The 16,260-nt window shown below is 39.5% G+C and overlaps 1 protein-coding gene across 12 annotated transcripts in view; it reads left to right on the top strand.

Moving 5' to 3' along the window:
- MBD5 (methyl-CpG binding domain protein 5) overlaps window positions 1-16,260 on the top strand; it is a 128,114-nt gene that overhangs the window by 54,927 nt on the left and 56,927 nt on the right. For all 12 annotated transcript variants that reach the window (XM_031590770.2, XM_090143487.1, XM_090143486.1 and 9 more), the window contains exon 3: window positions 14,312-14,450. The gene's annotated coding sequence lies outside the window, so the exon portion shown is untranslated. The remainder of the gene's footprint in view (window positions 1-14,311; window positions 14,451-16,260) is intronic.

Here is a 16,260-nt window from a genome sequence, read left to right as displayed (position 1 = left end):
GCACTTCTTGCAGAACCTAGATCAAAGGTTGCATACTCAGAACTTACCTGATCTCATTTCATTGCCTGGAAATGCTAGCATGCGCACGGCTTTACGTAGAAAACCATTTCCACATTTAATTATCTGTTATAGTAAGAAATTGCTTTTAATCTAACATAAATACAGTTCTGCCCTTCATTGACATGGGCTTCTGTGTATTTGTAGTTATTGAATGTCTTCATTGAATGTTGTATTGCTGCCTGTTGTTACAGCAAGATACGCCTTTTCCATCTCCTTCCACTGCACACGTTTTAGCATCTTCCTTCAGTATTTGGCAAGAAGTAGTGCCAATTTGGAAAAGTTTATGAAAACCATTTATTTTTAAATGATCCACTAAATGGAGTGCTAAGAAGCACGGTGTGGCATACCTTCACTGTGGCTGTCTAGTATAAAATTGATGTGTAGTGTACCAAGTTTCCAGCTGTGCTACTGACATGCCTTATTACTTTATCCCCTGTTTTGCTGATGGAAACAATATGCTAGATGTTAAATAGAATTCAGGGCATTTTTTGAAGGGTAAAACATTTATTAAGGCTGCCCCAAATATATAGTTAAACTTCTGCATTGGGAAATGGTTGCACTTCTGCATGTTTAGGGACTGTGCTCCAGGCAGGGTCTTGCACAGCATCTCTGGGAGGTGGTGTGGCTGGCTGGTGCCCTGAGAGCAGTCCTGGAGGAGCAGCTGAAGGTGTAAGTGATGCTTGGTTCTGGTCAGGGGTGAGTCTGGAGGATTACTCTTTGGGCTTAAGGGAAAGAAGGGCCTGACTTCTTCCTCCATGATCCACTCCTAAATCCAGAACTAAGTGTGTAAGAAGCTAAAACCAGTTCAGCTGCTCAGCCTAGGATCTGAACTCGGTGGCACCGGACTGAATGAAGCAAGACAAGGAGAGGTGACAGGAGGCTGCAGGCTCTGCCTTACGCACAGGGAGCAGCTCTTGGAGTAGGGTTGTGCTAGAGGGCTGTATTCCTTACAGTAAGCCTTAGCTTAGATTCAAGGTCATGGAATATTTAGGATAATGGAATATATTCACCAAAAGAAAAAAAGAAAAGTACAGTATACTCAGTGGACTGACATAATTGTCAATTCATGTAGAAATAAAAATTCATAAAAGATGAATCTCGAGTTGAACTATATGTTTTAGCATTGAACTAAATGATCATTTAGTAATGATGAAAAGGCAATTTTAAAGGAGGCATGGGAGGGTACAGTCAGGGATCATAAGCAATTAAGTCTGAGTTAGGTCCTGGCTTTGTGGAAATTGATGGCACAACTGGAAAAGCTTTCTTGTTACTTTCATAAAGTGCAGTGCTGTATTGATTACAGTGTGCTTCATTGCCACGTTCTGGATCTGTATGTCATTTGAGATATCTGCACCTGCTTTTAGATTTGACACATCTTTAGATATGTTTGCAGCATGTTTTGTAATACCAGCTTTAGGCTACAGATTCCATATCAGCTAATTTTTTCTTATCTGTCCCTGAACTCATCTATTATGATGTACCAGTGGCAACCTGAAAGAACAGTGTCTGAATGTTGAAGCCATGTCTGTTCATTTCCATTATTCTTTTTCTCTAATAAAAGGATTTTAAGAAGAGGGAAAAAAAAAAAGAATATTTTAGTGGAATATTAAAGATGTTTGTAATAGGATTCTCTTTGAGAAGCTTTTTTTAGAGAAAATATGTGGGCAATCCTTGAACATTAGAAGAGCCAGCATTTTATCTAACCTTGACCCATCTCAAACACAAGACTGCAGTAGTTTCAGATAGAGATGTTGAACTCTAAAGCCCCATGCATTTTACCTTTGACACTTCATCACTTTTTATTAAAGAATGTTGTGGTTAGCTGTCTACCTGATCAGATAGGTTTAATTTTTTTAACACTCATCTTTTGATAGATTTCAGTTATTATGTCATTGGATACGTTTTGATGAGAATAGGAAATTTGAGCCCTTTGGCCAGTCCTTTTGAGGAATCAAACTGCTTCTTCATCTGCGTTTCAGCAGTTCATGAATACAGCTCCAAAAATGGCTTTAGAGATCTTGAAAGCAAACATCCTTCTCCTGCATGTCTGTTAATTTACTCTGTTAATGTACACCAGTTCATACTGGTGCCAAAAACCCTCTGTCTCCCCAGGAGATCTGTTCTTAGTGCTGTCCCATTCGGATGTTTCCCTAGCATGATGATGGGTTTAGCATGTGATGGTGGGACACCAACAGCTATTACTTCGTAGATAGACACTTGCATGGCATGGGTTGTAAATGCATTATGTCCCAGCTTGTGCCAGGGCTGCTGACAAGTTGCATGCTTATTAGTGTTTCCATTTGCACTGGACAGGGAGGCAGAATGAAGGTCACACCTGGGTTGCAGGCCTCTGAGCAATCCATCCTCAGAGTGAGCAGCACTTTGTCAGTTTTCCACAATATACGTAGTACTAAAGCAAGGTAATTACTGGTGTTAGAAGTAATGGACTTACTAAGTTAGAAGCAATGGACTTGAGCTGATTGTGTGCAGTTTGAGGAATTGTTCCTGAGCTAGGGGAGGTGTGACTGGCAGAACAGATTGAGGAAAAAGGAGCCCTTACTAAGAAACCTGACTATTACGTAGGCACTTCTGAAATCTCAACATTATGTGCTGTGAGTTCTTGTTCCTAGCGTAACTTCAGCTATGCTGTTTCATTTTGCCAACTATTTAAGCTTAACGTGTTTCTTTTGAAATAAAATCAATATTCTCGAAAGCGATCTGGTAGGATACACCTTTATAGCTCTATCACTTCTTGTGCAAAACAGTAGAACACTTAGCATCGCTGTTTAAACCAAAAGACAGCAATAGTAAATCAGATGCCTATTCTTTTTTTTTTTTTTTTTTTTTCCTATCTCCTGAGAAACAGAGACTATGCTCGGTGTTCTCTAGTATCCCTGGTACTGTCTTATGAATCCGAAAATGTAAGAACTACAAAAGGAAACAAAAAAGGAGTTTCAGATAATGTATGAGTAGAACGTTAGAAAACACAATCCTCTGCCAAACAGCATAGAGCATATGAGGTTGCACACGTGTGAAAAGTAGCTGTTCTACCCTCGATGCAGTCCCACAGCTTTCTTTATGCTTTGACAAAAAGCTGTTCCCTGCCACAGCTGAAGTCTGCCCGTGTCTCTGTACAGCACTGTCACCACTTTCTGTCATTTGTTCATGTCTTTTTCTTTCTTTTCGTCATGATTTTCTGTGGTCAGTATTTCAAACCAGCATTCTGTGGTTAGGTTTTTGTTTGGGGGTGGTGTGGGGGACTCGAGCATTTGATTTCAGCTGTAATTTTGAGCAGCAGCTCATTTTGTTCTGTCCTGATGCTCCAACTTCACTCCAAAGCTTCTGGTGGTTGAAAGCAGCCTTCTGCTTTCCAAAGATTGAGCTACATGTAAAGGTTCAGGCCTGAGAAGTGGCCTGAGAGCGTGGGGGAGCAGAGAGAAGTGAAAGATTTGGAAGTCTTCTGTACCTCGCAGAAGAATCATATAATCATTAAGGTTGAAATAAACTTCTAAGACCATTAAGTCCAACCACCAACTCATCACCATCATGCTCATGTCCCTCAGAAGCAGCAGATAGCAAACCCTGCTGTCCTGTCTCCCCCCACAAAGGATTGTTAATGCTTTGCCATGTTGCAGCCCTTCTGTATCTGTGCTTATGGCCATACAGGGGACATAAAAGAGAGGAGATGCTTCTCTACAAACTCCAGTTACATTTTTTTGGTGATTTGAGAGTCAGAAAGAGAAAATGAGCCTTTCTGTGGGGTGCTGCAAATCAAACAATTAATAGTACAGGGAAACTTTATGGTCCTCTTGTAGATCTTGCTCAGTTACAGAGAATGTACCACTTTTAAATCAGCTGTCCCAGGCAATCAGTACAGGTTTTAAATGTGTGCAAATTGGAAACTATCTCTTCCAGAATTTCTTGTGCTAATGCCAGCTGAAAAGAAAGAAGACATCAAATTGATAGGTTTCAAAGTTGACAATTGTGCTTAAGTACTGTGCCTGTAACTCACTGAATAACTTTGCCTTTGATATAGTAGCTACTGTATATAAAAGCACATATAGTGCCTTTGCAGTAACACAAAACATCTGAAATCCTGAATTGCTTGCAAAACTTGCAGGGTTGCCATTACTGAAATACAACCTGATGCAACGTACTGGCGTTCAGCTTAACCTGAGATGATTCCATGAATGTCAAAGAAGTTAATGCTAAAAGATATTCAGAATTCATGCAAAACTTGATATCAGTGTGTGTGACCTCAATTCCATTGTAGAATAATCTGTCAAACTATTTTCCTATAGTTCCAAAAAGCTTCATCATGAAGTGAGTTTTAAAAGGAGGCTACTCTATAGCCTTGACTAATAATAAAAATGTTTTAAAACTCTACCTCTGCAGTTGTTCATTGCACCTTAGCATAACAAACCTCATGTGTCTTGAACTGTCCTTCCAGTGTGACACTCCCTGCCTGTGTCTATAGGCATTCAGAGCAGAAAAAATCTTTGCTATGAAGGTGTGCTGAGACTACTTGTCACTGTGATTCTTCACACCCAGTTGCATACGTGGCAGACTCCATGTGGTCTGTCTATTGCTGATGGCACAAAAATTTGAAAGAAGACAGTGAAATAAGTGTGGGTTCCTTTTCATTGGCTTGATGTGTTTTCTTCTCATAAATGACATCTGGAAAGCACACTACAGAAACTTTCTACCAAAGGCAAAATTTGTGCAGAGATGCTTTATGCCCTGTAGATAGGAAATTTGAAGACTCAGGGATTCAGTAGTGAATTGTTTGGAAGACCGGTGTGAAACCCGACAACTTTGAGGACTTGCTCTTTAATGCTTGCACATAAAAATAGTTTCCACCTTTGAGACCTGTTTCAGCTGCCCAGGCTGCCATTCATTTGCAGCGAATTTAGAGTTTACTGTGGGATTTTGTATTCGGACTAAGCCAACAAATAAAAATGACAGAGCAGAAATGGTAGTTTGCTCTGTAGTGTCAGGTGAACTCAGCCACAAAACGGCTTACTTATGTCATGGGGGAAAAAATGCTGATGAAAATGTTGTGGTACGTGGGTGGAACAATAATAGTTCCTGGGTATTAGGATACTTTATGGCTGTTATGCAGTGAATTCATGTTTTCTTCATGCAAGGCTGAAGGAATAAACCAAAAGTCTATTTAAAGAAAAAGCTTGTTTTGATCTGCTGCCTGAAATACTTGGACGTGCCAAAGTACAGACTGTATTTACCATAGCACACTTAGTTGGTCTGAGCTGCAGCAGTCGCAGACACCTCGTTTAAATGTTCCCATTTCCTACAGGTTTGTGTATGGTTACAATAAATTCTCACCCTGAGGGCACTGACACTGCTCTGTAGCTACGTTCTCCTGCACTCAACGGGGATCTAGCTGCATGAGTAGGTTTTTGGATTTGGGAAATGGGAGTGGAGACATGAGGACATGTTTGCAGCCAAATCATTCAGAAAACTCTGGTTTATGCTATTTGGAACCCTACTTAAAAGTGACCAATTTGGTTGTTTCACTCAATAACTGCTAACAATTACCTAGTTGCAGCACTCTGACTCTTTTGGTAATGTTTGTACTTGATACTGTGGCTTGGTTATGCAGGTCATGTTATGATGACACTTCTGGATGCTGATTACGATAGTGCTTGTGTTGGTACTCTGAAAGCACATCAGGCTTGCTTTCTGCATCTCTGCTTAAACTCATGCGTGAGGTCCATCACTTTCCTAGCATTGAAACTTCTCGATAAGGCACATCACCACAAGTATACAAGAACAGAATTCTTAAAGAGATGTAGCTACTGGAATCAAGGAGAGAGCTGTATGCTGTTATTTATACCTGCTAATTCAGGGTGTCAAAGAACATATTGACATATTCTTCATGTAAGTTGTTATGAGGCTACTAGGAAGTTTGGATACTGCGCAGCACAAAACTTTTCAGTTACAGGGGAAGTTGGGTTGTAGTTTTGTTGGTATTCAAGCCAGCAGTTCTTCTGGATAAAGCTGCTTTCATTCCTGCCCACTGTTCCCACATCTGCACTGCTTCCTTCCGTCCTGCTGTGGTTGTACAGCCACGTGTGGGCCAGGCTGAGAGCACACAGCCACAAGGGGAAAGTTGCACCAATGGGATCCGGTTTGAAGACATGGCTGTTACAGGGGGGAGGTTGTGTGTGCTTCCTTGCTTTTTCCCTGAACTGCTTTTCGCTCAGACTAATTCTGTAACCCACTTCCATAACCTGGTGCCACCACAATTCATGTAGTCCCAGTGTATGTGGCTACCAGCTGTCTTGGACTGCTTGCAGGACCGTGCTGTTCTACCACTGTCTGGTGTCAGGACACTGAGAACCATTTCCCAAAATCTGGAAAATATGCTCTTACAGCTGTCAACTTCAAAGCAAGTTTACGTGAAGGTGAAGATGGGCTTTGGTCGTTAGGCTTGGGCTCACTGTTAGTATCTCAGCACTTGGTTTGAGCAGAAATCTTTTTATCTCCTAAAGAAATCTGATTGTCCCATCGATTTCAATCTAGCTTAATTCAGTAGGAATTAAAAGTTCTTTTACTTGAAAGGCTATCTCAGGGCTATCTTTGGAAATGATGTCTGTCATGTGTAAGCTCCCTTTAGCTCCTTCCTACCAGTGGCCATACTTCTGAATTAGGGTATTCTGCAAGTACAGAAGAGCAAACAAAGCTTCAAGGGTTAGAAACTAGCTTGCATTAAGCCTAAATCCAGATGGAGTCAAAACATGCTATGAAAAAGGGATCTGGGAGGTTTATGTAGTGGTTTCTGTGAAGAAAGAAAAAAACTTTTCATTAAATTAGACCATTTGACATTCTGTAATTTGCTGTTGTTGATCCATGCAAAATTGTAAGGCTATACTGCTATTACACTTAGATTATTTAATTACTAAATTAAGATAACTTAGAAAGCAATTAGAAGTGTTTAACTTCTTGTTAATGACCAGAGGCCTTAAACAATTCAAGTCTTTCCCATCATAGATTAGGAGTTTCTTTGGATTGAAAGGGTTTTGGGTTTCAGTGTTAGAGAAAATTTTACATATAATCTTGTAGTAACAAAGCAAACTTTCCTATTGAAAGCTGCTATAATTTGTATTCTTGGTTCCTTTCTTTCTGTGTGCTCTGTTGATGTGAAAAGTTGGCTGACGTGAAGCCAGTACAATTCATTTGTTGGTGCTGTAATGCATGGAACACTTCTCTTGGTCTGTGTATGACAGCATTAATACAGCCAGTCATTGAATGACTGCTGGATGAAAAACTTCTTTGAGGCAAGAAACCCAATGCACCGTATGTTTTGAATTTATATTGTACAGTTATATGTCTGATTTTCTTTTTATGGATTTTATTTCTCGTTGCAATAGTTTTCTGTTCTTTAATCCTTCAGTGTGTTTGTGTGTTTCATTTTAGAAGTGTGGGTTTTTACCTGCTCCTACTGTTGATTTACCAGTCTTGACAATTTTAAGTGCTTACTTTTACTGTCCCCTCTTTTTCTTGTCTAATAATACTTATGGAGCAGACTTGGGATAAAAAAAAAGTGCATCTGGGTTTGCAGAAGTGTTGGAGGGGGTTGTTGTTTTCATGGAGGCATTGCTAAGGCGATCATTTCTACTATTCTTTTCATCTGCTTACCCCCAGAAGCTACTCGGTTGTCTCAGCCAACCAAGGGGACAGCAAAGTTGTTATTCCCTGTGATACAGTCTTCTGAAATTTTATTTTTTTATTAAAATGTTTTTTCCCCTCTTTTTTAATTTACTGCATGAATAGCTGGCACTTCGCTATATACTATACACTATATACCAGCGCCTTTAACTTCTAGCTTGGGATCCCACCTCATTCTTTCTCGTTGGTGAATTGCTCAGAGCAAAAACAATACCAGATTTTATGAAATAAAAATGATTGCTACTGTTTTACGTAATAAAAATTGAAAAACGAACCAATAAAGCAGCTTACGTGCCTTTGTCTACTCATTTTTCTTGAGCCTACATAAATCTGTAATACAAAGCTTTGCATTAAATAGGAATTGGACAATGCAAAGCTTTTTATTTGTAGTTATCTGCAAATTGAAAAGAGGTAAAACCTTTCTGTTGTCAAAGTTTTGAGTGCAGAGTGATTGGTGGTCTTGCAATTACTGATTTTTCTTTTTTTTTTTTTTTTTGTGATTAGCACTGTGTTGCAAAGGTTCTTACTGAGTCCCCAGTAACTTTATACCAAGTTTTGTTAAGGATTATGGATGTTAAGTATGTGACCTGGGTGTCTTTTTTGGGATATCAAACTAAGTATGAAAAGCTCATTAACTCAGAGCCATGATGCGATGCTTATGATCAACTCTTCCAGGAACAGCTTTCTTGCTGACCTTAGGCTGGTTCTGTGCACTGTACTTGTAGGTTATCATGAAATCACTTTACTGTGGATAATAAATTTTAAATTGTTGCTGTAGTTCTCCAATTGGAATTAAGTTTTCATCTTGCAATTTTTCTTGGATTTGAATTTTATATAGACATACAAACGTATTAATGCTTTTGTATTTCAGTTGCTGTTGAAAATGTAGTTTCAGAAAAATTCAACGTAGTCAAATCGTGGAGCAGAGGTAATTAGTTTCAAGATCACAACAGTGGCCAGAACAGTACTTGATATATAGCAGTATCCACCATATATACAGCAATAGCCAAAGGTCATCATAAAGCTTGCAGATTAGCAAATTCATTAAAACATTGTATAAGTTAAATATATATATTTACACATACTCATAATCAAAGGGCTGTTTGATGATTTAGTACCATGGATTTTGGACTCCATGACTCGTATTAGAGCTTTGTGTAAAATCATTCTAGGCTAACTTAGAGAATTTTGATATCTGTAAATAAATAAAGTGGATATCTTTTAAGTGATCAAACGGATTCAAATAGTAGGGCATTTTATTATAAATACCGACTCAGTAGTGATCCAGTGTGAGTTATATTAAACTCAGTGGGAAATTGTCTATTAACCTTAACAGAAGTAGTATTAAAATTCCAGAAACAGAAACTGAGTTCTGATTTAGGAGTCCAGTGCCAGGGGATTATTAAAGTACCATCCTGGTACTTTATGAATGAATTGGACAATTAGTAGCACTAATTAGTAGCAATGTCAGTTTGAAAGAGCTCCATGGAGAAAGCAAAAGGATGACTGTTGCTTGTTGGAGAAGGAGGAGGCCTTCAGGAGGCAGCTGTTACGTGTCAGGTGGTGCAGTGCCTTCCCTATGTAAATTCCTTTGGAGCATCCATGGCCAGGGTTGGAAGGGACCTCAAGGATCACGAATCTCCAACCCCCCTGCCACATGCAGGGCCACCAACCTCCACATTTCATACCAGCCCAGGCTGCCCAGGACCCCATCCAACCTGGCCTTGAACACCTCCAGGGATGGACGGGGCATCCACAGCCTCTCTGGGCAGCTGTTCCAGCTCCTCACCACTCTCTCTGTAAAGAATTTCCCCCTGACATCCAACCTGAATCTCCCCTCCCTCAACTTTAAACTGTTTCCTCTCATCCTGCAGTTATCTACCCTTTCAAAGAGTTGACTCCCCTCCTGTTTGTAGGCTCCCTTTATGTACTGAAAGGCTGCAATGAGGTCACCCTGCAGCCTTCTTTTCTCCATACCGAACAAGCCCAGCTCCCTCAGCCTGTCTTCACAGGGACGGTGCTCCAGTCCCCTGATCATCTTCATGGCCCTCCTCTGGACCCTCTCCAACAGCTCCCTGTCTTTTTTGTACTGGGGGCTCCAGACCTGGACACAGTACTTACTGCAGATGGGGCCTCACAAGAGCAGAGTAGAGGGAGACAATCACCTGCCTGTCCCTGCTGGCCACCCCTCTTCTGATGGAGCCCAGGATACTATTTGCTTTCTGAGCTGCAAGAGCACACTGCTGGCTCATGTTAAGCTTTTCATCAGGACCCCCAGGTCCTTCTCCACAAGGCTGCTCTCGAGGACCGCTCCTTCCAGTCTGTATGGATGCCTGGGAATCCTCCGGCCCAAGTGCCAAACCTTGCACTTTGCCATGTTGAACCTCATCAGGTTCACCCTGGCCCACCTTTCAAGCCTGTTCAGGTACCGGCTCAGTTGAGGCAGGCTGCAGTGGTGCAGAGAGCTGCTCATTACAGGGCGAGAGCTGACAGCCATCAGGGATTGTCAGCCGCAGGGAATTGTGCCACGACTTTTTAAATAAGAGCCAATGCAGTTTAGGAAAGAGTATTTCATTTTGAACGATAGCATATCATACCTAAAAGAAGGCAGTTCGTTATGTGATGATAAATTTCTTTTTTCCTAACAAGTTCAAGGCTTTAGGTATGAGGTGCATCTTAAAGTCCAGATATACCTCTCATCTGTTACTTATTCTGTTAGCATGCTTATTCACCTGTTTGTTCACTGAAGGGTCATCAAGAAAGCTAGGCAGGAGGAAGGGCTATTCTAGCTGTCTTCGGATAAGTTCTGTGTCCTGTGCCTCAACTATGTTGAGCATTACTAAACAAGGGATATTAAGGTAAATATGAGGCATTTAATGCATTTGTAATTGCCCTTTTGCAATTTGCAAGTATGCTTTAGGACTCTCTCTGCAGTTCTTACACCTTACGAAGCACAAGAGAGGTTAAAAAGTCATAATCCAGTTCCACTGACCATGCTATGAAATTCTCTTTATTAGTTTCTAATGTCAAGAAATGATGCAGTAGACAAATCGAGACATGTACAACTTCCTTCTTCTCACGTGTGGGGAAAGAAGGAAAGCACATACACACTGACAGTGGAAAATGCCATTACTATCAAAAGCAACAATTCTTTTGTTTTAATTTCCCCTAAAAATATATATCTGCAACTTCACAAATACTCTCATGAATCTTTCTGTCAACAGATGTTTGAGTTTACAGTTGGTCTGGTGTGGAGATCAGTGGTGAGAAGAAGGTGGTGTTTCTCTATTGTGGTTAATTAATTGAGCCTTCACTTTGAGATAGTTCTACTTTTATAGTAAAGCTTCACGTTAGTCATGCAGGTCAAGAAAAAAATGGATGACCATTCCTCATTAGGATGACTGTGGCATTGTGGCAAGAGTTGGCTGCTACACATCTTTTGAAATGTCACTGTATTGCAGGAGAGACCATCCCAGAAAAGCACCCCATTACTTGTTAGTTTGCCATAGTAATGGCTGTGTGAAGTTCTTCGTATTTTCTTTCTTTTTCATCTCTAACATCTATTCAAAGACGAAAAGTGGGGGAAAGGCAAATTGGTATTATACAGAACTAGAATTTGGATCTCATCTCAGTTCTCATCGGTTTCACGGCTATCTCTGTGTTAAATTAAAGATCAGTGAAGGAGAAAAGTAGATTACATTTCCATTGTGAGTTAGGAAGTAGAAATGTGATTACAACAGGTACGCAAAGTAGCTAATGGAAATAAATCACAAGCAGATGAATGAAAATATTTTTTAAATATATCACTTGATTCTCAGATGTTTTCGGAAAACCAAAATAAATTGGAATGCATGATTATTTGAGAGAACTTACAGTTTTCGTATCTTTCAAGCCCAAAGCTCGAGTGTTAACTTCATCAAAATACCAAGAGGAAGGAAGCAGAAAACATATTACAGTTTAATGTACAAAACACGGGCAAATGCTTGCCATAGCAACCAGCAGTTAGGTGAGATGAGTGCTGTGGCACATGGGCCTGCGCTCTGCTTACCTCTTTATTACCCAAGGTTGTACATAGGAGTGATTTTCTTTATGGTGGGAAACTGATCTATTTGTCAATTTGATTGTTTTCGCTCTGTTTTGAAATTGCTGGGTGAAGGCTGTATGTATGCTGTTTCTGAATAGTAGCATGCACCTTTCCTATCAAAACCAAGGCTTTTTATAAATAAAAGCATTTTCGTTTTTTATAAGATATATTATTAGTAGTTGTCACTTTCTTTATGAACGTATGAGAGTTGTAGGATTTATAGGATGGAGATTTGATAATTTGATGTCTCTGATTTTTCTCTGCTTTCAAATTAAAAATCCATTTCTTCTTTTTTCCTCTAACCAGTGACAAAAAAAGACAGTATCCCTTCTTACATCTTCTCTGTTCAAAGCTACATCCACTCCAGTGACACCATTGCCAAACCTGTGAAAAATGTTAGTATGTTAGCCTTGCAGCTATGTATCACATACGTAAAACAAATATGTTGGTATGTTAGCCTTAGAGCTTTGCATCACAGAAGTAAAACAAATGTGTTAGTATGTTAGCCTTAGTGCTGTGGCTAATTTTTAAATGAGCTTCTCTAAGGGATCTACCTTTTTTTGCTGTGCTCCTTTGAGCTCTAACATAATTCACACAGTGGTGGGGGTACTTAACATGCATTTCTGATGTTACATTAGGATAGGCAGCTTCAGCCAATACAGAAGAGTAGCACACTTGTAAAAGGCCATGTGTTCGAGCAAAGGATCTCTCAGAAGTTCAGATATTTATTTCTCATTTTGTTAGAACATCTGTTATGTTTTAATTTGGCTTTAACCAAATACCTGGGAAATATTAGGTAATATATAGGAATTCTAGTCAGTAAAAGAAAAACAAGGTTCCTCATTTCCAACACCTTTATGATGACTTTTATCAGGTACTCAGAACGGGTTTTTAGACATACCTACTCATCAGTATCACAGCTGTTATATTCTAAACTTAATTCTAAAATGTTTTGAATGCGTAGACAGCTAAATACTACTTTTATTTAAACAATTAAATAAAATACCAGAGTCCTCCTATGAAAACCAGGCAAGAAGACATTTGCAATAGCGTGACGTTTTAAAGTAAGGAGGTGGGGAAGGAACCCTGAGGAGCTCCAAGCAGAAGCAGGCCCTGCCCTTCCCTGCTGCACCACTCCAGCACCCGCGTGCCTCCAGCCACAGAGATTAGAGCACCAATGTAGGTTAAGACTAATCCGACAGAAATACACAAATCGGCTCCCTTATCTGATTCTCTGGAGCCACGTTAGTGGAGGAGAGGAAGCAGCTTGGGGCTGCAGCGTGTGTTCCACAGCCTTCCATAAAACAGAGGTGAGGAAGCACACTGCCTCCTCCCAGCTCGCAGGCTTTCTGCAGGGTTCCAGGTCTGCCCTGTGGAAACCTGAAGGTCCTGTGGCCCCTGGTGTTTGCCCAGATGTAATCACATGCATGGAGATTTTCAGTGGCTGTTGATGTTGCGTAATGAAATACAAGGCCCTGGTTTGACTCAGCTTGTGGTTGAACCTTTCCACCAATATCCCATTATGTGATGGCAGCAGAGGGGCACTTCGTCCAGCTGGTGTCTGACATGGAAGTATGTATATGTATGGAGCAAAGGAATGCCATTGAATTCCTCTCTGTGGAAACATGGCACCCATTCACATTCACTGATGCTTGTGAACATTTATGGAGACCAAGCAGTGGGTGTGAGCACTGTGAGGGGGGCTGCTGCATGTCAGCAGTGGTGACAGCAGCAGTGGGTCACCTCCACTGGTGCAGATTTTTGCAAGAACGACACGCAGGCTCTTTTTCATTGCTGGCAAGAATGCATAGCTAAGGGTGGTGACTGTACCACTGTTGTGTTCTTTGCATTGATTGTCATCTCCATGGAAATAAATAGGAAGCATTACTTTCAGTAATGATTTCAGTGTGATTATGTCTGTATATAAGTAAGTTCTAAATAATGAGCTCTGCACGTCTTTTTTTACATTTTCAGTTCTTTGAAGGTTTATGGTATTTACAGAATATCCCAAATTTGAAGGCCCACGAGGGTTATGGGGGTCTTCTGTAGAACACTTAATATAAAATTACCCTTATCCATTCTGGAGGCTGTATTTCTATCACTTTAAATTCTGTGCAAACGTGTAGCAAGAGGATATAGCCAGAGTCCATTCTACCCTTGGACACAGGGCTTTCTGTTTATGGTCATCAAAGATAGAGGTCCTTCTAGAGGGCAGTTAAGAATACAGCTGTATTTGGGACCAGATTACACTCATTTATTTTACATCACACTTTGAACTCTACCTCTCCTCACTGACTACTGAGACAGCCTTGATAAAACCAACCAGTTCTTTTCAGTGTTTGCTTTTGAGACTGTTCCCATGGTTTTTGTGTAGTGAAGCAGTCTTTTGGAGAAGCCATGCAGTCTCCATTAAGTACAGGTATTGATAGTTTGTCTTTCTGCAAATCGTGTTTTATTAAAACATGTTTTTAATTGTAGGAAGAAGAGGCTAAAATCGAAACATAACAGACAGAAAAATATAAAGACTAGAAGAAACAGCACTTCACTTTCTCTTTCCAAAAATTCAGAGAACCACCAAAATCTGGTGGATTACCTCCACCGATCTTCTGGATTTGAGGTAAGTCATTCCCACCATTTCTCTTCATGCCACATATGTATGGGAAAATATTATATTGAAAATAAAAGGATATCAGGCTGGATGCTTTAATTAGGTCTCTGAACTTCTGCCAGATTTTTCCAGCGTGCAGCCCATGACTGTGATTTGAAAGACACACTTTTGGAGAAGCATTTCTCAATTCTGTCACAGGGTAAATGGAAAGAATGGGAAGAATATATGAGAGTATGAGAAACAGCCAATGAAGAAGCATTGCTGTAGACGATAGGTAGATAAAACAGACCTTAAAAAATTAAAGAGAACTGGCAGAGTGCCTTTTTTTCCTGTACATATTTGTGACAGCACACAGCTGAAAAGTTCCTGAGTTTGTTTCTTTTACTGGAAGATCACTTTTTGGCATTTTTATTTAGTTTTATAAAAAGTAGAGTCTCTTTAATTTTAGATGCATCAAATGCCATAGTTGTAAGAATTCTGTATGTATCTTGGGAGATTAGATGGGGACAGGATTTCTTTTACTCTGTTATCACAGACTTGTTATGTAAATAGAAAGCTCACAAGCAAATGAGAAAGCACATTCACTGAAAAAAAACAGATGGCTTTTCCCCAGAAATACATCCACCGTCAGATTCCAGCAACTTGGTTAGAACTTGCTGGAAAATTTATTGTTATGGATATGTATGCAATAGGAAAATAAATATAGTGAAATCACTATGAATGCCCTATACTTATCTCTGAATGATAAAAATAAACTGGTCTTCTTGTGCGTGGTGCAGTGCTGACTATTTAATAAAGACTAGGATAGTCTGTGCAATCACTCTTACATTAAATAGCAGATTTTCAGAAGTGTGATTTTTATAATGTTAAGTATCCATTCTTTTAATGTAAAAAAAACCAAAAAACAAAAACCCACCCTTCACAACTTTTTTACAAATAATTATTTTAATACTTCATCATAGAATCAGAGGTTGGAAAAGATCTTGAATCATCAGGTCCAATCAGTCTTGAGACCTGGTAATTCTTAGTAGGTAAAGAAGGATTGAGAGGCAGGATAAAAGGAGGGTGAGAACAAGACTTTCAGGAGGGGAAAAGCAATATGGAGCCTATTGAATTAACCACAGAAATTCTCTTGAGTCACCATGTGGGACTTTTGAGGGTCATATAAGACACTGACAGCATGTGCTGAATGTGATACTATTACTTTGATGCTTGTAGGTTTGTAAATAGAATACGTACAGTAAAGGTAATTTTTTTTCCCAGCTGAAAGTTTAATTACATCTTTGCTTACACGTTTCCATTTCTGTGTGTTCAGTACAGACAATTCTTCTAACTAATGTATTGTTACTATTTTATTTAGATGCTATAAGTTAAAAACTAGGTTCTTTATTTGAATTCATTTTAGTAATGCTTTTTTGTCAAATTCTTGAGGCCTTTGGTAGAGGCTTCTTTTACTGATGCTACTTAAATCGTCAGTATTGTCCACGTGACCTAGTTATTTTAAGCCCTGGTATGACATAGCTTTCATTGTTGGGCTGTTTCATCCATCTATTGAAATTGTTTCCAGTAAATCAGTTTTATATTGTTTGCTGTGCTTTTGCTTTAGGAAAGCCTTTACAAAAATCTCTTATCAATACCTTTCAATGTGATTAAACGTTAATAAGTAATTTTATCTGAAGAATATTTAATGCACAGTAAAAACGTAATCTAAAATATATTTGTCTGCAAACTATTTAATAAAAAGTTATGTTGTATTTCTATTTGCTTTGTCACTGTAAAAATTAGCTGCTCTGAAGTCACAGATTCTTAAAGCATTCAT

This window comes from Phasianus colchicus, chromosome 7 (assembly GCF_987193195.1).
Source record: "Phasianus colchicus chromosome 7, bPhaCol1.hap1.1, whole genome shotgun sequence".
Classification (NCBI taxonomy): domain Eukaryota; kingdom Metazoa; phylum Chordata; class Aves; order Galliformes; family Phasianidae; genus Phasianus; species Phasianus colchicus.
This window is presented reverse-complemented; position numbering and strand designations above follow the sequence as displayed.